This window comes from Humulus lupulus, chromosome 2, assembly GCF_963169125.1.
Source record: "Humulus lupulus chromosome 2, drHumLupu1.1, whole genome shotgun sequence".
NCBI classification, from domain to species: domain Eukaryota; kingdom Viridiplantae; phylum Streptophyta; class Magnoliopsida; order Rosales; family Cannabaceae; genus Humulus; species Humulus lupulus.
The window spans coordinates 242,396,255-242,417,662 of record NC_084794.1 but is presented as its reverse complement, the minus strand read 5'-3'; the positions used below and the strand labels follow the sequence as shown (position 1 = coordinate 242,417,662).

The 21,408-nt window shown below is 44.6% G+C and overlaps 1 long non-coding RNA gene across 1 annotated transcript; it reads left to right on the top strand.

The window, feature by feature from the left end:
* The first annotated feature begins 17,968 nt into the window (after window positions 1-17,968).
* LOC133816610 (uncharacterized) lies at window positions 17,969-21,078 on the top strand. Its single transcript, XR_009885370.1, has 3 exons — window positions 17,969-18,110; window positions 18,193-18,271; window positions 20,836-21,078. It is a non-coding gene; the product is annotated as an uncharacterized LOC133816610 (long non-coding RNA).
* The last annotated feature ends 330 nt before the right edge of the window (window positions 21,079-21,408 follow it).

Sequence of the window (21,408 nt, the reverse complement as noted above, 5' to 3'; positions counted from 1 at the left end):
ATTGAAAAGTATTATTATACACGAGTCGAAGTACTAGGCTTGTCGCATTTAATAAGAAAGGTTGGCAATATAAATATTTTCAACTAATATTATGTATGAACTAGCAATATGAGTGAATATAAATGCCAAACCTGTTCACAATGACCTAATATATAATTTATTCAAAACACATTATGTGTAGCTTAATAAGATTAAATAATTTATGTCAATTTCATTTATTGTACGTACTAAAAAACTCATCTCCATGAACTCTAATAATTTAGTAGAATAGCCAAAGTTGGCCAGAGCTTTAAATCTCCACTTAATGTTGTCAACTAACATATTCACTCTATATAAAATCGAAACTCGTTAAGAAAAACCTACATAAAAAACTAAGAACAGGTTACAAAGGATAGTATGAAAGCAAGTAAATCCAACAACTAGGACAAAATGATTCCAACCATAACACTTGGAGCAAGTGAAGAACAATTCCAGGTAAGAGATCGAGCCTATTTTGAGTTGCGTGTTATTGTTATTAGTGCATTCTCAAACTCTGGTGATTTTTGCTTCATTATTACATGTAGTATAATTTATTTCTACACGTTTATTATGTCCCTCACTAATCAAAATCAAGCTAGAGAAACAAGAATGAACTATGAACTACAAAAATAATTTAGAATAATACTATGCTAGTCCTTAAAACTAGTCACTCTTTTTCATGAACTATACCCAACACCTTTACCTAAATATTTCAAATTCATGCCCATAAACTATGTTTCTTATGACCTCATGCTAGTGGGCATTATTGAACATTGTACCCCATGACCCATACAAAAAAAAAAGTGTTATTTCCATCACATTTTCCTACAAAGTATCTAGTTTACTTCACATTAAGGGTTAAGGTTAAGGTTTCTAATGTTTAAAAATTAATATTTTATGAAAACTAATGTGTGATTTTCAAACTTAGCATTACATATTATTGAAGACATACCAAGTACGTCCGATCTAGAGTGGGAGAACATAGCTGCACAACTAAACCTATCAATGAGATTGAAACATTCAATGCTCTAGGGAAGTTGCTTGACTCAGTAGAAAAGTGGGAAGAGTTTTACGAAATCTACGCCAAATGGATAGGTTTTAGCATAAGAAGAGATGATGTCAAACATGTGGAAGGGAATATAACAATGCGTAGATGGGTTTGTTCCAATGAGGGTTATCAAAGAGAAAGCTCCTCAAAAAGGCCACGGAAAAAAATACCACACCCTCTCATGAGAATTGGTTGCTAAGTTGCATTGCGCGTGGTTAGGCAAAAGGGCACATACAAATGGTTATGCAAAGAGTTCAGTACAATACACAACCATGAAACTGCATCAGGAAGTGAACTGCAGTTCTTGAGATCCAACTACGTAGTTTATGATGGCTTGGTGGCTCAAGTGAGGTCTATGAATAAGGTGGGTATTAAAAAAGCTAATATAATGGCTCATGTGGCTCTTCAAAGTGGTGGTTTTTATAGATCTCCATGCCAACTTCGAGATGTCTACAATAGAGTGGTTGGTGCAGAACGTGAAGAGAAGATAGAAACAGACTCTGAAGAGGCGTTAGGCTTTCTCGATTGCCTCTTTGAGAAGAATCCCAATTTCTTTGTGGTATATCAGATTGATGAGGACAATCATCTTGCCAAATTATTCTGGGTTGATGGAACTTACACATGAATTATGTTGCCTTTGGAGATGTACTGGGGTTTGACACCACATACATGACCAACAAATACAATAAGCCTCTCATCATTATGGTTGGTGTCAATCCCATTTCCACACCTGCATTTTTGGGTTTGCTCTTCTACTTTACGAGAAGCGAGTCTCTTACTCATGGCTACTCAGAGTTTTCTTAGAATGCCATAGACAAAAGAAGTCGAGAGTGGGGATGACTGACCAAGACCCGACCATGAAACAAGCAATCGATGAACACATGTCTGACGCCAGACACCGACAATGTGCATGGCATCTCAATACAAATACTTCAAAAAAATTAAAGAACCACTCTTCCTTGAACCATTTAAGGATCTCATGTACAACTACTTTACCGAGGAAGAGTTCGAAACAAAGTGGGTCGAATTATTTGAGAGACTTCAGCTAACAAATAATGAATGGTGCAACAAACATATGCTACCAAGGAAATGTGAGCAGAAAGTTTTATTAGGGGCACTTTTGTCACAGGAATGAGAACTACACAACATTGCGAATCCATGAATTCAGCACTCAAAAAATTTCTAGAGAAAAATTACTCCTTATGTGAATTATGACCACCATAGATTTCACACTGTCGAAGCTACGCCACCACAAGCGAAAAAATGACTACTTAAGCGAGCACACAAGAATCGAACTCCTAACTCATGCAAGATTGCAGACAACATGCTATGAGCAGTGTGAGAAATATTTCACAAGAAACATGTACCGCAAAGTTGCTGTACAAATTGACATGGAGAATAATTAATTTGTCCTTGGTGAGCAAGAAGATCTTCACCGTTGGGAAATTTCAACACCCTGAGGTACACTACACAGTTCATTATTCTCAATATCAAAACTTCCTACACTATAGTTGCATGTTGTTTGAGAGTCAATGCTACCCATGTAGACATTAATGGGCTACCATGAAAAGATTAAGCATTAGGATAATCCTAGATTCCCTTCTTAAGAAGTGATGGAACAAAGATGCCAAGCTAAATGTACACCTTCAATTTATTCATGCAGCATCACAACAAGAAAACATTTTCGAGATGGCCAGGTATGGATCCCTTAATTTACAAACAGACACCAAGAATTTTTATGCTTCAAAATTACCAAATTCGTACTATCACGCCAAGGAAGAAATTTCATGCCTCACAACAAAGTTCAAGTTGAACTCCAATCTCGAAGGCAAGACACCACAACCAGCCAGATATAATGGCAACCTCAACATTCTTAGAGATCCCGAAGTGGCCATAACCAAGGGCACAGTTAATCCAACTCCATGGGAGCGAGAGGGAGTCCCACGAAGGAAAAAGCATTGTCGCATATGTCGATCCACCAACCATGACTACTGTAGGTGCCCAGACAAAGATCAATAGGATGCAACTCAGGACCCTAAAAGTTAGCAATCCTCATGTTCACCCCGGAGTCAACTCACACTCTGATTTTACAAACGCATACGACTCTAATCCACTAGAGTCAACACAAGAATCATACCACAATGACTTCTTCTATTACTAGTTCTTCTCTATACTACTACTGCTTCTTATGCTATAACTCTAAGGACTGGTTTAGTTTGTATTTTGACTTCTTCTATTACTAGTTCTTCTCTATACTGCTATTGCTTCTTATGTTATAACTCTAAGGACTGCTTCAGTTTGTATTTTCTATATTTCCTTATCTTTGAGTATGTTAGTTAAGAATATCGGTAACTCTGTGACACATTATAACTTTAGGCCCAAGTTAAATTTATCTTTATTTTCTATAAATAAAAAATTGCTCTGAAATTAATCTTAAAAATGACACTCTAACATCCTAATAACATCATGCTTCTTATAAGAAAAAATAAATAAAAACCTAAAATCAATTATTATTTATAATTTATTATTTTAAATTTCAAGTTATATACAATCATTTCTACTCCAATTATATATATTAAAAAAATTATGTAAAAAAATATCATCTGCATGCGTTTTATTCATTTTGTGAATGTTCTCAAAACTCTCAATGTGTTTTAACATTCATCCTGATGTACTAATTTGTATTACTCAACGTTCATAGTACGTGTTATTATGTACTTTCAAAATATTTCAAATCTCTCGCCCATAAATGTACGTGCGTTAAGACAATAATGCCCTCCCCACTGACACTAGGATCCACCATATGTTGTACTTGCTTCTGATAATACTGTCACATTTTGTACTTTAAAACTTTAAATTTTTAACAAATTATAAAACAAAAAACCCAACTGGTCAACAAAACCTTCGCCAGCTGGTTTCAATATAATTAAAAAATCAATAAAGTACGTAGGACCCACTCATTCCGTATAACGGAATGCATTCCATTTATTTTAAGAACGACACAAAATTGATCATATATATATATATATATATATTAATTGGATTGTATCAGTTAATTTTGATAGTAAAAATGTATCAAATTTGCACAAGTGCAGATATCCACACTTTATGGATTGAATTAGGTAAGGTTTAAACATCCATACAAATGGTTAGTTTTAGTTCAAAATATATAAGTTGGCCCGTTTGTATTTATTTGAAATGATGTCACTTTTATTTACTAAATATTGATTTATACCATGTATTGTCAATTGATTTATACCATTTTTGTATGATTTACTCACAAACTACATTTTATATATAAAGGCCATACTCATAAATTTAAAACCATAAAACTAGTGTCATATTAGAGGCCTAAGAAATAATATGATATTTTTCTAAGTAATATGTATATTATTGTACTTTTGAAAATCGTAATGTCTTTCATATAAAATATAATACTTTTTTAGAAAGAAAAAATTGGAACTCTTTCATTTGGAGGTGCGTAGGCCTATCCTTCGAGACGAGTCTGACTTGTCAACCATATAAAATATGAAACAAATATTTAATTTTAAACATGATGGTAGCACTCCTTGTTGAAAAAATTAAATGCAATTTGTGAGACTAACATGATCGTTTTGATAGTTCTAAGAGCCCATTTAGTATGAGAATATGATCATTTGTTAAATAGAAAAATTTTCCCTCAAAAGAAAAGAAAGGAAAGGGTCATTTTTCTATCAACCCATGAATATTTAGAGTGTGACCCTAAAACAGGGCACTAGCCCTTTTGTTCATATACCATCGGGTTATATAAGATCGATTTTTGTGGCCCATTATGTTGCGTATACCACATGTGCATGAGAAGTTGCTTTTTTTTTTTTTTTTCCTGTGCAATTCATCAATTGATTAATTTCATATATTTAAGTGATTTCAAAAACATTGATGATACTGAAGAAAAAATTGAGCCTCTTAAGTAAATATGCTTTATTACAAGTCCTCATTAATTTCTCTCTTTACTTGAGGAACATTACTCTTATTCATGGACCTAAACCAATAGAATGAAACTACCATGTTCTTATTTATGTTATGAGGTTTTGGATATGTATGGTTTGTTCTATTCATTAGTCTCATAGAGCGAGCACAGAGATTCCCATTGCCGAAAGGGTTTTCGTTTTTGTTTGTTATGTCTTTTTGGGGAAACCAATCAAAAGAAAAAGAAATAATGCACTTGGGGTGGTATATAGATTCCAGCCCCATTTCAAACTTCAAAAAATAATTGAAGACAACAGATGTGTCAAAGTTTTATATGTATGGTCACTCTGCATTAACACATTTTATTAAATTTTATATTTGAAAAAGAAGAGATATGGAAACATATATATGTATATATATATATATATATATATATATATTAAATATATAGAAAGTGATTCTATTATTTTGTTTTATATATAATTTTAATTTTTATTTATTTATTATAATTTAAAAGACCGACTGAACAAAACGTCACACGTATTTACTGAAAATATATATATATATATATATATCGTTCATTTGATTATTTTGTTTTATATATAATTTGTTTTATCGACTAATCAAAATGCCACACGTATTTCACTTAAAATATATATTTTCTATATAAAAAGTGTGTAGATACTATAAATTTTTTGTTTTAATAGTTTTTTATTTTTTTCTATTAACTTTAACTAAATATTTTTATTTTTAACAGAATATTTTTATATTTAACGGTAGATTATAAATATAACTTAAACTTAAATAAAATTTAATAAATAAATAATTAAAAAAATAAAATAAGATATTTTTGAGATATTGACTTAAACTTAAATAAATAAATAATTAAAAAAATTAAAATATGATATTTTTGACATATTTTACAATAATAATTATTTTAAAATAATAAAATCAAATATTTTATAACTTAAATAAAATTTAATTAAACTTCACATATTAGAATAATATCATATTAAACTGTTATCCCCATTTCCTGCATGGGGTCGGGGCCTTCGTCCAGGCCCACAGTCAGGGGCCAGGTCAGCACGCGGGCCCGGCCCAAGGCCTCTTGGTAGGGAGAGTGCCTGTGGGGAAGGGTATGGACCGGGGATTCATGTCTGGGCCCATTAGAGGGGTCCGGAATGTCCCTCCAGGTCCGTCCTCCGCGGCGATAATCCGGGCTGTGTCCAGAGCGTTCAGACCACCGCGGCCTACGCGTCCCGATCTCGGACCCTGATACGATCCGGGCCTGTGGTAAACGAAGCAGGACAAAGGTAAATGGACTCGGATCACCTCGCCCTCGGTTGAAGGGCCCAGGCGTCCAGGACCCTGACGCCACCTCGATCCACGTGGGCGTTGTCCCCCACTTTTCACCTGCAGAAAAGGCCGCCTTGGGATTGCACGCCGATGTGTCAGAACTGCGCAGCCAAGTACTCTGACTGGTCTTGTCTCCTGAATCGGCCTCGTGACTCGAAGTGATCATACCAAAAGCGCCATTTTGTCGGGCGAGACGTAGTTCTAAGGTCAACCTGTTAGGCCTTAGCTGGCTTGGACTTCATGTATTTTGCACCTTTTGTACTGGGCCTCCACTAGAAAGGCCACCTATATCCATTCCTCCGATGGGCCTGGGTCGAACCCGGTACAGACCCGGTGTTCCCATGCGCCTATAAATATAAGCTACAGAACACTGTAAAAGGGATCCTCTTTCACCAATCAAAGAGAGGAGCTCTGTCAAATTATAGAGAAAAAACTCCATTGTAAAAGGTTCTACAAGCTCTAATAATATAGACTCGTGGACTAAGGCTAGTTAACGCCCCAACCACGTAAAAACCCCGTGTTAATCTTCTGTTTTCATTATAATTATCAGTAAATATTAGTTATTAATAGAGTTGCCGAAAATCTCGGTTAACAGTTTGGTGCTTTCATTGAGAGCTGAAGGAAGCTAGTGCTAACGTCAGGCCTTTACTACGATGGTGAACACACGACACACCACCTTCGACCCTACCAATCCAGAGCAGGGCAACGGAGACCCGCTGCCTTCGCAGCATGTTCCTCAGGACTCGCCCGAGGACGTGCCTCCTCAAATATCTCACCAAGATGAGTCGCAAGACTACGAGGGTGGGACAGAATACGAAGTGGAAAACGAGGAGGAGTATTATGAGGAGGAAAATGAGGGGGAGTACCACGACGAAGCTGCAGATCCCAGGACCCCCCGCGACGATCAGCAGGACTTGGAGGTGACTAGACTAAGGCAGCAAGTCCTGGATCAGGAGGCCAGGATCGCTGAGCAGGCAGAGGCACACCGCCGGATGCAAGAGTCTCTCCAAGCCCTGCAGGCGCTCAAGGCCGCGTGGGGTCCGGCAGCCAACCCCACAGTTGGCCCACTTCCAGAAACGCAGCAACCCGCTCCTCGAGATCAAGTCGGGGTCCCCAGAGGTGCCAGTCCGATCCGTCCCCCGGAGCCTTTCTCCGAACCGGCTCCAGGAGGCCCGGACAGGGAGCGACGGAGGACCCAGAAGAAGACCACCCCCGTCGAAAAAGCTGGGGCACGTTCACGGCCGCTACATAGGAAAGAGAAGGTGCGCCCCGTCCCAGGACGAGGCCACCCAATCGATCCGCAGGGGACGCAACCACAGAATGCACAGCCCCGGCACGCCCCAGGGCCAAACGGGCGGGAAAGGTCTTTGCACCCAAGTGCCTCGGTCAACAAGAACCGTCGAGAACGGCCTCGCAGCGAGGAACGTCACGCCCTCAGTTCCGGGGACGACACTTCCCGGATAGATTTACGCGATGGGCTGAACGCTCGGAAAGAGCGGGCCCGCAAGGAAAAAATAATCCCTCGAGACGGCGACCTCAGGAACAACATCAACGACAGGAGGAACGAGAGAATCCCCCTGGAGGATAGCACGGCCAAGCTGCTCATGGAGCAGATGGCCGCATTAAAAAAGGTCACTGATCGCCTGGTCCGCAAGCAGGAAGGCGTAGACATCGACTTCGACGAAGAGGATAAAGAGCCATGCGCGAGGCACATCCTGGACGCCGTACTACCCAAGGGGTTCAAGATGCCGAGCCTTACTGCCTATACTGGAAATACCGATCCGAGGGACCATCTGTCCTGGTACAACCGACTCATGACAGTGGCCCACGTCAACGACGACAACAAATGCCTCTGCTTCTCGATCACTTTGGGCGGTCCCGCCGAAGAGTGGTGGAAAAGGCTTAAACTGGGTCCATCCAATCCTGGTCCGGGCTGCAATCAGCATTTCGAAAACAGTTCGTGGCCGGCATGAGGATGGATATGCAAATCAGCGCTCTCACCAATATTAAGCAACTCCCCGCGGAGACGTTGAGAGTCTACATCCAGCGCTTTACTGAAGAAGCCTCCAAGACGAAAGTCGACGATGGACAGCGCCTGGTGGCACTGCAATCCGGGATCCGGGCCGGATCCCCCCTTTGGGATGACATGCAGCGCAACAAGGCCGCCACCTTGGAAGAATTCATCAGAAGGGCCCAAGGATTCATCAACTGGGAGGAAGCTCAGATCCAGGCCTTCGGGTGGCCCCCGGCTCCTCATCCCGTCTCCCAGACGATTCCGGGATATACGGGACAGTTCCCGGCACAGTCCTACGCCACGCCCCCCATTTCCCCGGGATCAATCATCACCCCCGGAGTCAGTTACACCCCTACGGTGTATGGCCCTGCCACTTCGGGGTACGCCCCGACCCAGTCAACCCACTTCTCTGGTTATGGCGTCGCGCCGGCGGGACACAGCATGGCCCCCGTCGTGGCCCAGCAGTCACAAATGGGAGTGACTGAGGCAAGCGTGAATCCCTCCCGGGGGAAGCGGTCAGGAAAAGGCCAGAATCGGCCCGAGCCGGCTAAAAAGGGGAAGGAGGGCTACGAGCCCCAATATTCAGAATACACCAACTTGGTGGACACCCGGGAAAACATCTATCTGGCAACAGAGAGGGCGGTCCACTATCAGAAGCCTAGCCTCATGTTTAAGGAGGGAAGGAATCCGAGAGACACAAGCAAAAGTTGCGCCTATCACAAGGACGTGGGCCACACTACCGATGAGTGTCGACAGCTCAAAGACGAGATTGAAAATCTCATCAAGCTAGGGCACCTCCACCAGTGGGTAAGGATGCCCGTGGGAGTCCCGGGCGTGTCAGCATGCTCGGGGCAATCCACGGCCCCGGGAACGACTCGGGCATACCCCCCCCCCCCCCCGGGAGGATATGCACAGGGACCTCCAGCGCAGGCCCCTCAGGGGGCCCTCGCCGTGCAGGTTCCCGGCCCCAGAATGCCCTATCCCTCCGGGGCAGCACCCCCTCGGGTTGACGGGCATGTGGCAACCATCTCGGGCGGACCTCACCTGGGAGGGCCTTCAAGGAATGACCAAAAGCGCTATCTGAGCGAGCTGGACCACGACCAGGAAGTTTGCGCCCTTGTCCTGGCCCCGGCTCAGCGCCCTAAGTTGATGAACCTCCCCATCACCTTCACGGAGGACGACGCCCGCAACGTCCATTTTCCGCACCATGACCCGCTGGTCATAGATGCCCGAATCGCCAACAAATTGGTGTCCCGCGTGTTGGTGGATGACGGAAGCTCCGTCAACTTGTTGTTCAAACCTGCCTTCACCACCATTGGCTTAACGGAAGCAGATCTGGCGTCCTGCCCAACCCAAATCTACGGCTTCAACAGAGATGCGCTTCTCCCCATGGGAAAGATACAGCTGCCGGTCACGCTGGGGGGTGAATTGTAGCACTCGTTCAAGTTCTGCACCTTCGTTGTGGTGGATTGTCCCACAGATTACAACGTCATCTTTGGCCGACCCGCGCTGGTCGAGTTCGGGGCCATCACCTCCATCCGCCATCTTTGTATGAAGTTCCCATGCGACAACGGAGGGGTAGGGATTGTCCGGGGAGACCAAAAGAGCGCCCGGAAGTGTTACCATGTCTCCACCCGGCCCATATACATGGTCCGAGAAGAGCCCGTCGAACCAGCCCTCCTCCCTCCTGCTGAGCGAGTGGTCCCGGAAGAGGATGATCTTGACCCACGGATAGGGGACGATCGCGTCCAAGAGCCAATGGACGAGATAGAAGAGGTATGCATCAGCGAAACCGATCCGACCAGGATCATCCAAGTAGGAAAGAGCCTGCCGGCAGACATTCGGGCCGCCATCATCGCCCAAGTCCAGGGAAACCAGGACCTTCTGGCCTGGTCCCACTCCGACATGACCGGGATCGACCGCAATATCATCTGCCACGCGTTAAGTATTGACCCAAACGCGATCCCGGTCCACCAGAAGCGTAGGCCTTTGGGGACGGAGAGGGCCGAGGCCCTTAAGATGGAGGTGGAAAAGCTGTCTTCCATCAACTTCATACGCAAGGCTGTGAATCCCGTGTGGCTGGCTAATCCCATCTTGCTGCCGAAACCGAATGGGACCTGGAGAACATGCATTGACTTCACAGACCTCAACAAAGCATGTCCGAAGGACTGTTTCCCGCTCCCCCGAATCGACCAAATGGTGGATGCCACGTCTGGGTACGAGATCTTGAGCTTCATGGATGCTTACTCCGACTACAATAAGATCTCTATGCACGTGGCAGATCAGGAGCATACCAGTTTCCAAACCGACAAGGGCATCTATTGCTACATAGTCATGCCTTTCAGACTCAAGAATGCCGGAGCAACGTACCAAAGGCTCGTCAATCGGATGTTTCGGGCCCAGCTAGGGCGAAACATGGAGGTATACATCGATGATATGCTGGTCAAGTCTAAGACGTCCCAGAACCATTCGGACGACTTGGCGGAGGCTTTCGCAGTTATCCAGAAGTATGGGATGAAGCTGAACCCTAAGAAGTGCACTTTCGGCGTGGCTTCCGGGAAGTTCCTGGGCTTCATAGTGAGTTTCCGGGGAATAGAAGCCAATCCGGACAAGATCAAGGCACTAATTGACATGGCCTCTCCCCGGAAGCACAAGGACGTGCAAAGCCTGACGGGGGAGTGGCCGCCCTGAGCCGTTTCGTTTCTAAGGCCACGGATAAGTGCGTCCCTTTCTTCAACGTCCTTCGGGGAAGCTAGCGTTTTGAGTGGTCGCCCGAGTGCGAAGAGGCCTTCCGGAAGCCGAAAGAACACCTGGCCAAAGCCCCTATCCTGGAAAAACCGGTAGAAGGAGATCCATTGTATCTTTACCTGGCCGTGACCGAGCACGCGATCAGCGCCGCGTTGGTGCGAGAGGAAGAAAGGACACAACTCCCGGTATACTATGTGAGCAAGCAGTTACTAGACGCCGAGTCTCGATACCCATTGATCGAAAAGCTGACTTTCTGCTTGTTGATGGCGTCCCGGAAGCTTCGACCTTACTTCCAGGCTCATGCCATAAAGGTCTTAACCAACCATCCCTTGCGACAGGTATTGCAGAAACCCGAGTCATCGGGAAGACTCCTGAAGTGGGCAATGGAGTTGAGCCAGTTCGATATATCTTACGTGCCCCGGGTGTCCATCAAGGGACAGGCCCTAACCGATTTCATCGTCGAATGTTCCGGGATTTCCCTGGAAGAAAGAATTCCCGAAGCCCCCGCGACGCCCGTGTGGAAAGTCTTCGTGGATGGAGCCTCGAACGAGAATGGGGCCGGAGTCGGGATAATCTTGGTGTCACCGCAGGGACACCAGCTACAAAACGCCCTCCGTTTCCAGTTCAAAGCATCGAACAACGAGGCGGAGCATGAAGCTGTCCTAGCCGGTTTGCACCTGGCTCGGGAAGTAGGGGCAGTAAACCTTGAAATTTACAGCGATTCCCAGCTAGTCGTTAGACAAATCTCGGGGGAATATCAGACCAAGGGAGAGACAATGGTGGCATACGTGACTCAAACGAGGGAAATGTTCCAGACGTTCGCATCGCATTCCATCCGCCAGATCCCCGGGAGCAAAATGTCTTCGCGGATACCCTAGCGAAGCTGGCCACCGACGCAGAGGCCGAGCTGGCCGGACTGGTTCTCGTCAACCATCTCCTCGTCCTGAGCATCAGGCCCCCGCCGTCCACACCGTCGACCACTCCGCTTCCTGGATGGGACCGCTGATCCGCTACCTGTCCACCGGGGAAGTTCCAAATGACCGGGCCGCAGCCAGGAAACTCCTGTACCAGGCCCACCGGTACGTCATGATGGAGGGAAAACTCTACCGTCGGGGGCTATCCATGCCTTACCTCAGGTGCGTGTCCGGGACTGAGCTGAGTGCCATCATGCATGAGGTGCATGAGGGTTTTTGCGGAGATCACACGGCCGGGCCCAGTCTGTCCAAGAAGATCCTGCGCCAAGGATACTTCTGGCGAACCATGAAGAAAGACTGTATCGACTACGTCCGCAAGTGCGAACAGTGCCAGAGGTACGCGAAGGTTCCACGAGCCCCCCCGACAGAGATAACCTTGATGAATAGTCCCTGGCCCTTCGCATTGTGGGGGATCGATCTCGTTGGATCCCTCCCGACCGGGAAATGAGGGGTTAAGTATGCCATTGTGGCTGTGGACTATTACACAAAATGGGTTGAGGCAGAGCCCATGAACACAATCACCTCCAAAAAGGCCTTAGATTTCATCATCAACAACATAGTGTGTCGGTATGGCCTCCCCTACAAAATTGTGTCCGACAACGGGAAGCAGTTCGACAACGCCCACTTCACAGATTTTTGCGAAAGGCACGGTATAGTGAAGAGTTTCTCCGCGGTTGCCAGACCTCAGGCAAACGGGCAGGCAGAAGCTGTGAACAAAATCCTGAAGGGGACACTAAAGAAAAAGCTCCAGGCCTGTAAGAGAAAATGGCCCGAGGAACACCCCGCGTAATGTGGGCCTACCTGACGACCGAGAGGACGACAACCAGGCACACCCCCTACTCTATGGTCTATGGATGCGAAGCTGTCATCCCAATCGAAACGACCGTCCCGTCCCACTGACGCGACACGTATGATCCCACCCAGAACCACGCCTTGCTCCAGGAGTCGCTAGATCTCATCGAAGAGATCCGGTCCCGCCCCGGACGAATGATGTCCGGGGGTATAAAATAAAGAGGACCAAGCCTAAGGCTGGTCCCGCCCCGGACGAACGGTGTCCGGGGGTATAAAATAAAGAAGACCAAGCCCAAGGTTGGTCCCGCCCAGGACGAACGATGTCCGGGGGTATAAAATAAAGAGGACCAAGCCCAAGGCTGGTCCTGCCCCGGACGAACGATGTCCGGGGGTATAAAATAAAGAGGACCGAGCCCAAGGTCGGTCCCACCCCAGACGAACGGCGTCCTGGGGTATAAAAAAGAGGGCCACACCTAAGGCTGGTCCCGCCTCGGACGAGCGATGTCTAAGGGTATAAAATAAAGAGGACGGAGCTCAAGGCTCGTCTGATCCGGATAATTGATGTTCGGGATATAAAACCATCCGATTTGCCCCTAGGTAAAGCCAGGGCCTAAAACTGATAAAAGGAGAACAAAACTCCAAGTTAAGCCAAGCCCCGAGGGCCCTGGACTGGGTGCCAGGATTAGTGACTTGGAAAGTTAAGCCGTTTGGTCTAGTCCAGGCCATTGGAACCGGAACTAAACCCCTGCAATCAGTTAGTCGCGGCAACAAAATGAAATTTCTACTGAACAATGGAAAGAAGCCTTCGTAAAAACCAAAGAAAGTAGCAGTGTTTTAAATTTAATTACAAGCCAAAATAACTAATAAAAGTACAAGGCCAGGGTTCGAGCCTACAGCGCATCCGCCCGGAGGTCCGCATCCTCCCTCTCCTTGGCCTCGTACTCGACCCGCTTTGACTCAGGATCAGGAAAGACAAGGAGGTTCATACTCTTGTCCTTGCACCAGGCCATGTAGATGGCCTCATCAAAGGTGACATCCAGTAGGCCCTCGGCCTCCTCCTTTTCGTGACTGGTCGTTTCATGCGCCGCCTTCTCCTGAAGCAGAGAGTCGCCCAGTTCGTAGACTCGGGCTTTCAAGGCCAGGATCTCCTCTTTATCCAGGGCGGATTGCGCCGCGGCCATCTCCAAGAGCGTCGCTCGTTCATCGGCCTCCTTTGTCTTCCGGGACAGCTCCTCTTCCAACCCGACCTTGGCGCGGCCGAGCTCCTCGCGCTCTGCCTGCACAAGGGCCACCTCTGCCTGGAGGCGGGTCGTCTCCCGGCCAGGGTCTCCTTGGCGGCCTCCCTTTGATTCACGGCCGCCTCCAGCTCCAGCTTGGCCGTCTCCGTCTTTATGGCAAGCTCGGACACCAGGTTGGCACTCCGTTGGGACAACAGATCAACCTGGAGCAAAGAAAAGTTAGAAAATAACACCGTCATCAACAAGTGAGGGAAGGAGTATGAGAAGTGAAAGTTACCGCGGTGGCCTGGTGGCGGAGAGCCTGGGAGATGAACATCACGTTCGGGTTGGCTATCGTGGCATACCTCTTCAGCTGAAGGTTGGACATGGTGCCCCCAACCTGGTCCAGCAGATTAGCCGCCAGGGGGGCTGTGTCCTGGCCGAGCTTCGGGCGGAAGCCCGCTTCGGCGACTAGACGGTCCACGATCGGTTGGGGAGCGCTAAACTCGGCAGGACGATCGGAGAATTCGACCTGGCGACGGATTGTCAGGGCCTTGTAAGTGTCTTCCCTCCAGCACCGGCCGTTTTTCCAAGTCCGGCTGATCAGCCGGGACTGCTCATTCCGCAAGGCTGACTCCCCCTCCTCGAGAAGAGTTGGTTGAAGGGGAAGAATTGGCGGGGCAGGGATTTCCTCCGCGATCAGCCGACTCTCCCCGTGTGATTCTTCAGTTGAGCTTGCCCGCATCGTCCGGGGCCTCTTCCCGGTGTTGCCTTCTCCAGCGTCAGCCTCTGGGCCCCTTTTCCCGGAGCTCCGGCTGACAGCCGCGCCCGCCTCCAAATCAATCACGGGGGGCTGGTCAGAAGCGAAGTCTGCAGCAGGCTCCACGGCCTGGAAGGGAACCACGGCTAGAGCTTCACCTGGACGGAGCTCGGTCTCGGGCGTTTCCTTGGTAAGGTGGGGCTCCGGGCCCGTCACCTCATTTCCTTTCCTGGCCGCCTTTTTGGCCACCCTGTCCTTGATGAGTCTCCTCATTTCGCTGGCCGGGTTCGACATGTCAGAGTCCTCTGCAAAAGTACAGAAAAAGGAGTTAGGACAGTAAACCAAACAGATGAAAACACACAAAGCAGTTAAAAACGATCCGGGACGAACCCTCATCTAGGCCCCGGGCGAGACTCAATTCTCGTAAAGCGAATGAATGGACCCGATCCCCTATGTCGTCCGGGTTCAGGAAGCCCCCGTACTGGAGGAACCCGGGTAAGAACATGAGGACCTCTGAGCCTACGGGGACGGGAACTGAGGGCCTCATCTCCCCATCAACCCCAAACGCGGGGCCCGGGGGTACTAACCTATCCCTAGCTAAGTCCCCGACTCGGGGAGCATAAGTTAAGATTAAAGGGGAGTTACCTCGCCCCGATACGTTAGCCCCGGGAGTCCCGACATTTGGTAGGGCATCCTCGAAGAGCTCCTCCAGCTCTTCTGAAGTGGCCACTTCCGCTGGGGGCTGGTTCTTCTTTCGCTGGTCCCCGTCGGCCCGCGCCGCCCTTACCACAGTGGCAATGACAGTGAAGGAAATTTCGCCGCAGTTACAAGCCGACCTTGCTACCTTGGATTTAGAGATAGTAGTTGGTCAATTGGCTAACCTTTCTATCGAGCCTACCATTATGGAAGCTATAAGAGGCGGGCAGTTAGTCGATCCTTGGGTTCAAGGATTGATGCACGAAGTGAGGAACGAGGGGCGACCGGGATTCCATATCTCCGAGGATGGAGTATTGGGGTTCAAGGGAAGAATATGTGTTCCTGATGATGACGAGATCAAGAAGCAGATCTTTTTCAAAGGACATAATGCTCCTTATGCCATGCATCAGGGTACCACAAAAATTTACCAAGACTTGAAGAAGTACTTTTGGTGGCCTGGGATGAAAAAGGAGACGGTAGAATATGTGGCACACTGCTTGACCTGTCAGCAGACAAAGGCCGAGCATCAACGGCCTGCCGGATTGTTACAACCCTTAGAAATTCCGGAACGGAAGTGGGAGATGGTCACTATGGACTTTGTCACAGGTCTACCAACCACTCCCAAGGGGCACGATGCCATTTGGGTTATCGTGGATAGGCTGACTAAGTCTTCTCATTTCTTGCCGATCAAGGTAACTTATGGCGCACATAAGTTAACATATATTTACATTGCAGAAATAATGAGACTGCATGGTGTACCCAACTCCATCGTTTCAGATCGCGACGGACGTTTTACCTCGACATTCTGGAATAGAATCCAAACGAGGTTGGGTACTAAACTGAAGTTTAGCACTTCTTTCCACCCGCAAATAGACGGTCAAAGTGAACGAACAATTCAGACCCTGGAAGATATGCTAAGAGCCTGCGTGCTCGACTTTCAAGGGTCATGGAATGAGAAGCTTCCACTAATAGAGTTCGCTTACAATAATAGCTATCATGATTCCATCAAGATGGCTCCGTATGAGGCGTTGTATGGAAGGAAATGACGATCACCGATTCATTGGCATGAGACCGGTGAAAGAAAGTTTCTCGGATCAGATGAGATTGATCAGATTACAGAGGACATCCGACGGATAAGGCAACGCTTGCAAACTTCGGTTGATCGACAACGCAAATATGCTGATAGACGCAGGAGACCCCTGGTGTTTGAGGTTGGCGATAATGTGCTGCTGAAGGTAGCTCCGCTATGAGGGGCTATACGATTCGGAAAGAAAGGAAAGCTTAGCCCAAGGTTCGTTGGACCTTTCGAAATCATAGAGAGGATCGGGGAAGTAGCTTATCGTTTAGCTCTTCCGCCCTCCCTGTCTAAGGTGCATGACGTGTTTCATGTATCCTTATTGAGAAAATACATGCGTGATCCCTCGCATGTAATCAGCTATGAGCAGCTGAGCGTGGATCCTCAGCTCGTCTATGAGGAAAAACCGGTTATGATACTAGACCGAAAGGAAAAAGTGTTGAGGAACAAGACGGTGCCATTGGTAAAGGTGCAGTAGTGTAACCATGGCATTGAAGAGGCAACCTGGGAAACAGAAGACAAGATGAGGGAGCTGTATCCTCATTTGTTTTAAGTTTCGAGGACGAAACCTTTATAAATTGTAGGTATTGTAACGTCCTACGTTTTTGGGTACCTTTAAATGACTCGTGTCGGGATTTTTTTCCCCCGGGTTAAGAATATTATTTTAAATAATATTATATATTTTTTGTAAGTATTCCATGAGTTATTGCTAGCCAAAATATGAATTTTGTGATTTTAAAAGTCAAGATAAGACTTTCGGTCCTGGACCGACACAAAAACCCTGATCGGGTAAAAATCTCGGAAAATAAAATGAAAAATCATGGCAATTATATTTTGGGCATAAAATACATTCATAAAAGTTAAAGTTTGGTCAAAAATACTAAACCTAAAAGAAAATGGAAATTTTAGGGCATTTTGTGTTAAATGCCTAATTTTACCGAAATGGGGAATTTTATTCCATGAATGGACCTTAGGTTAAATTTTATTATGTGATTAATTAAATTAAATGTGAGAGACATTTAATTTGATTAATTAATGTTAAGTTTGGTGATTAAAACTTAATAAGAGTGAAAAAGGTGTCAAAAGTCAATTTGGACTTTTCTTCTTATGAAACATTAATAACCTTTATAAAAAAATAAAAATAAATGAAATGATCATATATGTAGCAAAGAGTGGCCGGCCATGTGGTGTTTTAGAGTGGTGTGAACCCAAATTTTATAAAATTTAAATGCCATTTAATTAAGAGGTCAAGTGGGCAAGTGGGTAGAAAAGCACTCAAGTACCTTGTGATATTTTGAAGAGTATTGTGAGCAATTCCCACACTAAGAACCAATCACTCTCCATCTCTCATTCACTCTCATCTGATTTTTGAAGACTCTCTCAAGTGTTCTCTCCATTTTCAACCCCAAGAACACCAAAGAAACTTGGAAGCTAAGTCTTGGTCTAGGAAGGGTTTTCCCTAAGGTAAAGTTTCATTAATCTAGACTTTTGTCAAGTTTTAATCATAGAGTTTCAAATAGCTAATTACCTATGTTGTTGGAGGAAGTTGGTTAGGGTTTTTGAAAGGTTTTGAAGGAGTCAAAGCTTATAGGAAGGTCCAAACCTTAAGCAAGAACACCAAAGAGGTAAAAAGTTTACTTTTGATGATTTTGTTGTAGGGTTTTTAGTTTTAAGCATTATTTTGTATATCTAATGCTTAGAGTTTCTTGTTGATGATGTAATAAGGTTATGGTAGTTGTTTAATAATTTTTATGATGCATGTGTATTGATTTTTGAAAATGGGAACCAAAACCCCCAAGGGTTTTGTAGGATACCCTAAAACAAAACATGTTTTAAGCTGTGACTTCCAAGGAGTCAAGTAGCCACTGTATATTGTTTTTGTAAAATTAAATTGTACTGTTATGTTGTTGAGATTGAGTACATAAAATTGAGCTTTTCAAACACTAAAAAATGTTTAGAAATGAGTAAGTTATGCTATTTCAAAGTTTAGGTAAAAAACTGTTTTTTCGTATTCTCATTTTCGGAACCAAGTTTGGACAGCCACTGTATAGGGAAAATGAACCCAGTTTTTTCTAAAATTTTGTGGACATATTTCTGGCATAACCTATTAGTCCACTGTAAAATTTGGTAAGAAAATATTGAACGGTTTGAAAGTTATTAACTGTCAAAGTTTGGAAAAAATAAGGACTTGAAAATAAGGTCATTTTTACCTCATTGTTGGAAAATGATTTCACCAATCAAAAATGCTCATTTTGACCTAAGATTTTACAAAGACCTAAATGGCATAACAAAAATGGAATTGGGAAATTTTGGTAACAATTGGGTAAGTAAATTTCAAGTTATGAACTAACGAAGTATGTAGTTAAAAATGTGAAAAATAGGTTTTTCACACTTAGTGTAAAAATGAGATTTTGGAACATAAGGTAAAAAGTAAAATTTTGTTTATTTCAAGATACAAATTGGTAAGTCTTGAAATCATATTTTCACTAAAATTACCCCTTTGAGTTTAAATGAATTATTTTTCTAGTAAGTAAAATTGATTAATTGCTTTTGGGAAAATTAATTAGTCAAGATGAGAAATTTATAACGGTTTTCCTAATTAAGACAAATTAGGCAATTTTCTTAAAACGGTTTTTAGATATTAAAACCTTAAGAAAAATAAAAGGAAAATTTAAAGAGTTTATTTTCTTTAAAAATAATTAAGGAATTTATTTGTATTTTCTGGATATAATACCGGCTAAAATCTTACATATTTTAACCGACTAGTCGAAAGTGCGGGTTAATAGTGATACCTTGAAAGAATAAGATTTTTAGCGGGTTGTGGGGAAATACCATTGTGATACCCGAGCCTAGGTATCGAGACCTTAGGATAGGTCTCCCCGAGACTTAGGGTTTAGTCTCGAATATTTTGTATGACTTTCCTTAATAGGTTTAAAACCAAATAAGGATTATAAATCCTTACAAATGACTTTTATTAAAATGACCAAACTGCCCAAAATAATAATAATAATGAATTATTAGTGCCATAATTAATCCGAGTATACTGTATGGATAACTACAGTATTGGCTAAGCGTAACTGGACTGAACGTTGGAGGGTGAAAACCTGCTGAGCGCTAAGGACTCCAAGTAAGTCAACTTATATTGTATGGCTGCAACATGAAATGATTATTGTCTTGTATGTTAGTATAGGGATACATGCATATATATAGGCTGTCATAGAAAGTTGGTTAGAGACGTTAGTCTAGTGAGTACTGATTTAGAAAATATGAACGGTAGAAGTCCGTCATATCCTAGATGGTTGATCCCCGTCACATTGCTTGATTTTATTTATGTCCGGTTCATTACCGCGACGAGTGGCCATGAGATGAGGATAAGCTGGTTAAACCTAGGGGCGCCAAGATAAATGGGACCTAGGGGCCCTCATGCTTACTTAATCATTGGACGGTTAGAATCCGAGCAAGTGCTCTGATAAGTTATTCCCGGATAGCAGCCGTGAATATTGGCCATTCCGTGAGAGTGCCTAGAGATACTAGGGGTTGCCAAGATTGAGTGAGGTTGAACACCCTAGGGGCAGCTGCTCACCAGCACCACTGATTAACATAGAAGTCTCTGTAAAACCGTGTAAATTGGATTACACTCTTGAATATGTAGCGATGCCCTAGGTAACACGATAGTTACCCTTGATGAGAATATTTATTGGCTAGATCTTAGTGTGGGGACTCAGTTCTCTTTTACAGATTAGAAATTATGTTGGAGGGCGCGTTACGCATGAATTGTTGGAAATTGTCGAGCGTTGGTCTCGAATTATGTGGTGATATAATATATCTGCTTGCTCTGGGATTTTTCTGAGTGCAGGGATATAATTGTTGATCAGATATAGTTGTGATATAATATATCTGCTTGTTCTGGGATTTTTCTGAGTGCAGGGATATATTTGTTGATAAGAATTAGTTGCGATATAATATATCTGCTTGTTCTGGGATTTTCTGAGTGCAGGATTTTTATCTAGATGTGAATTAATTTATCCTTGGTTATCAGGCATGACCATAAGTTTGCCAGGACGCTTTAGCGTTCTTGAAATTGATTGTGTAGGGTCCGGATGGGTCCGGATCCCTATTTCTCTATCTGCTTTGTTTGGAAGTTGATCTTACTAAGCATTTTCGCTTACCTAGTTGTTTCATGTTGTAGGTAATGGCAAGGGCAAGGCAGAGCAGTGAGGGCTGGAGTCTTCCTTGCAAATGTACATGTGGACCGACCTTTTGGGAAGCCGTTTTATTTTTGGAAATGTTGTGTAATTTTCCTAAGCAAGGCTCACTCTACTCTTTATAAAAAAATGTTTGTAACTAAATGTTAAGTATGGCCATACGACTTTTTAAAAAGTTTTTTTTTATACGGGTTTTTGAGACATTTTGTTAAATGAAAACATTTATATTTCCGCATTATCGAGTCTTGAAAATCCGGGTCGTTACAAACTTAGCATAAAACCTCCTCCTTTCTAGGATGAACTCGGTAAGGGGGGTTTGAACGAAGGGCCCTGCCACCCCGGAAGACATGATAAGAGACGAGTAGAACAGATGAATAAAAGAGAGAGGTCCAGGGAAATACTTACCCACTCGCTGGTAGTCCAGCAACAGTGTGGGGTTCTTGTCCACGAGGAACCCGAACGTCATGAACCAAAAATGCTTGACGTCTGGGGGGTGCCTCCAGGAGCTGGTAGGAGAAGGATAGCTGCTCTGCGGCTTCAGCCTGTAAAAGCCATCT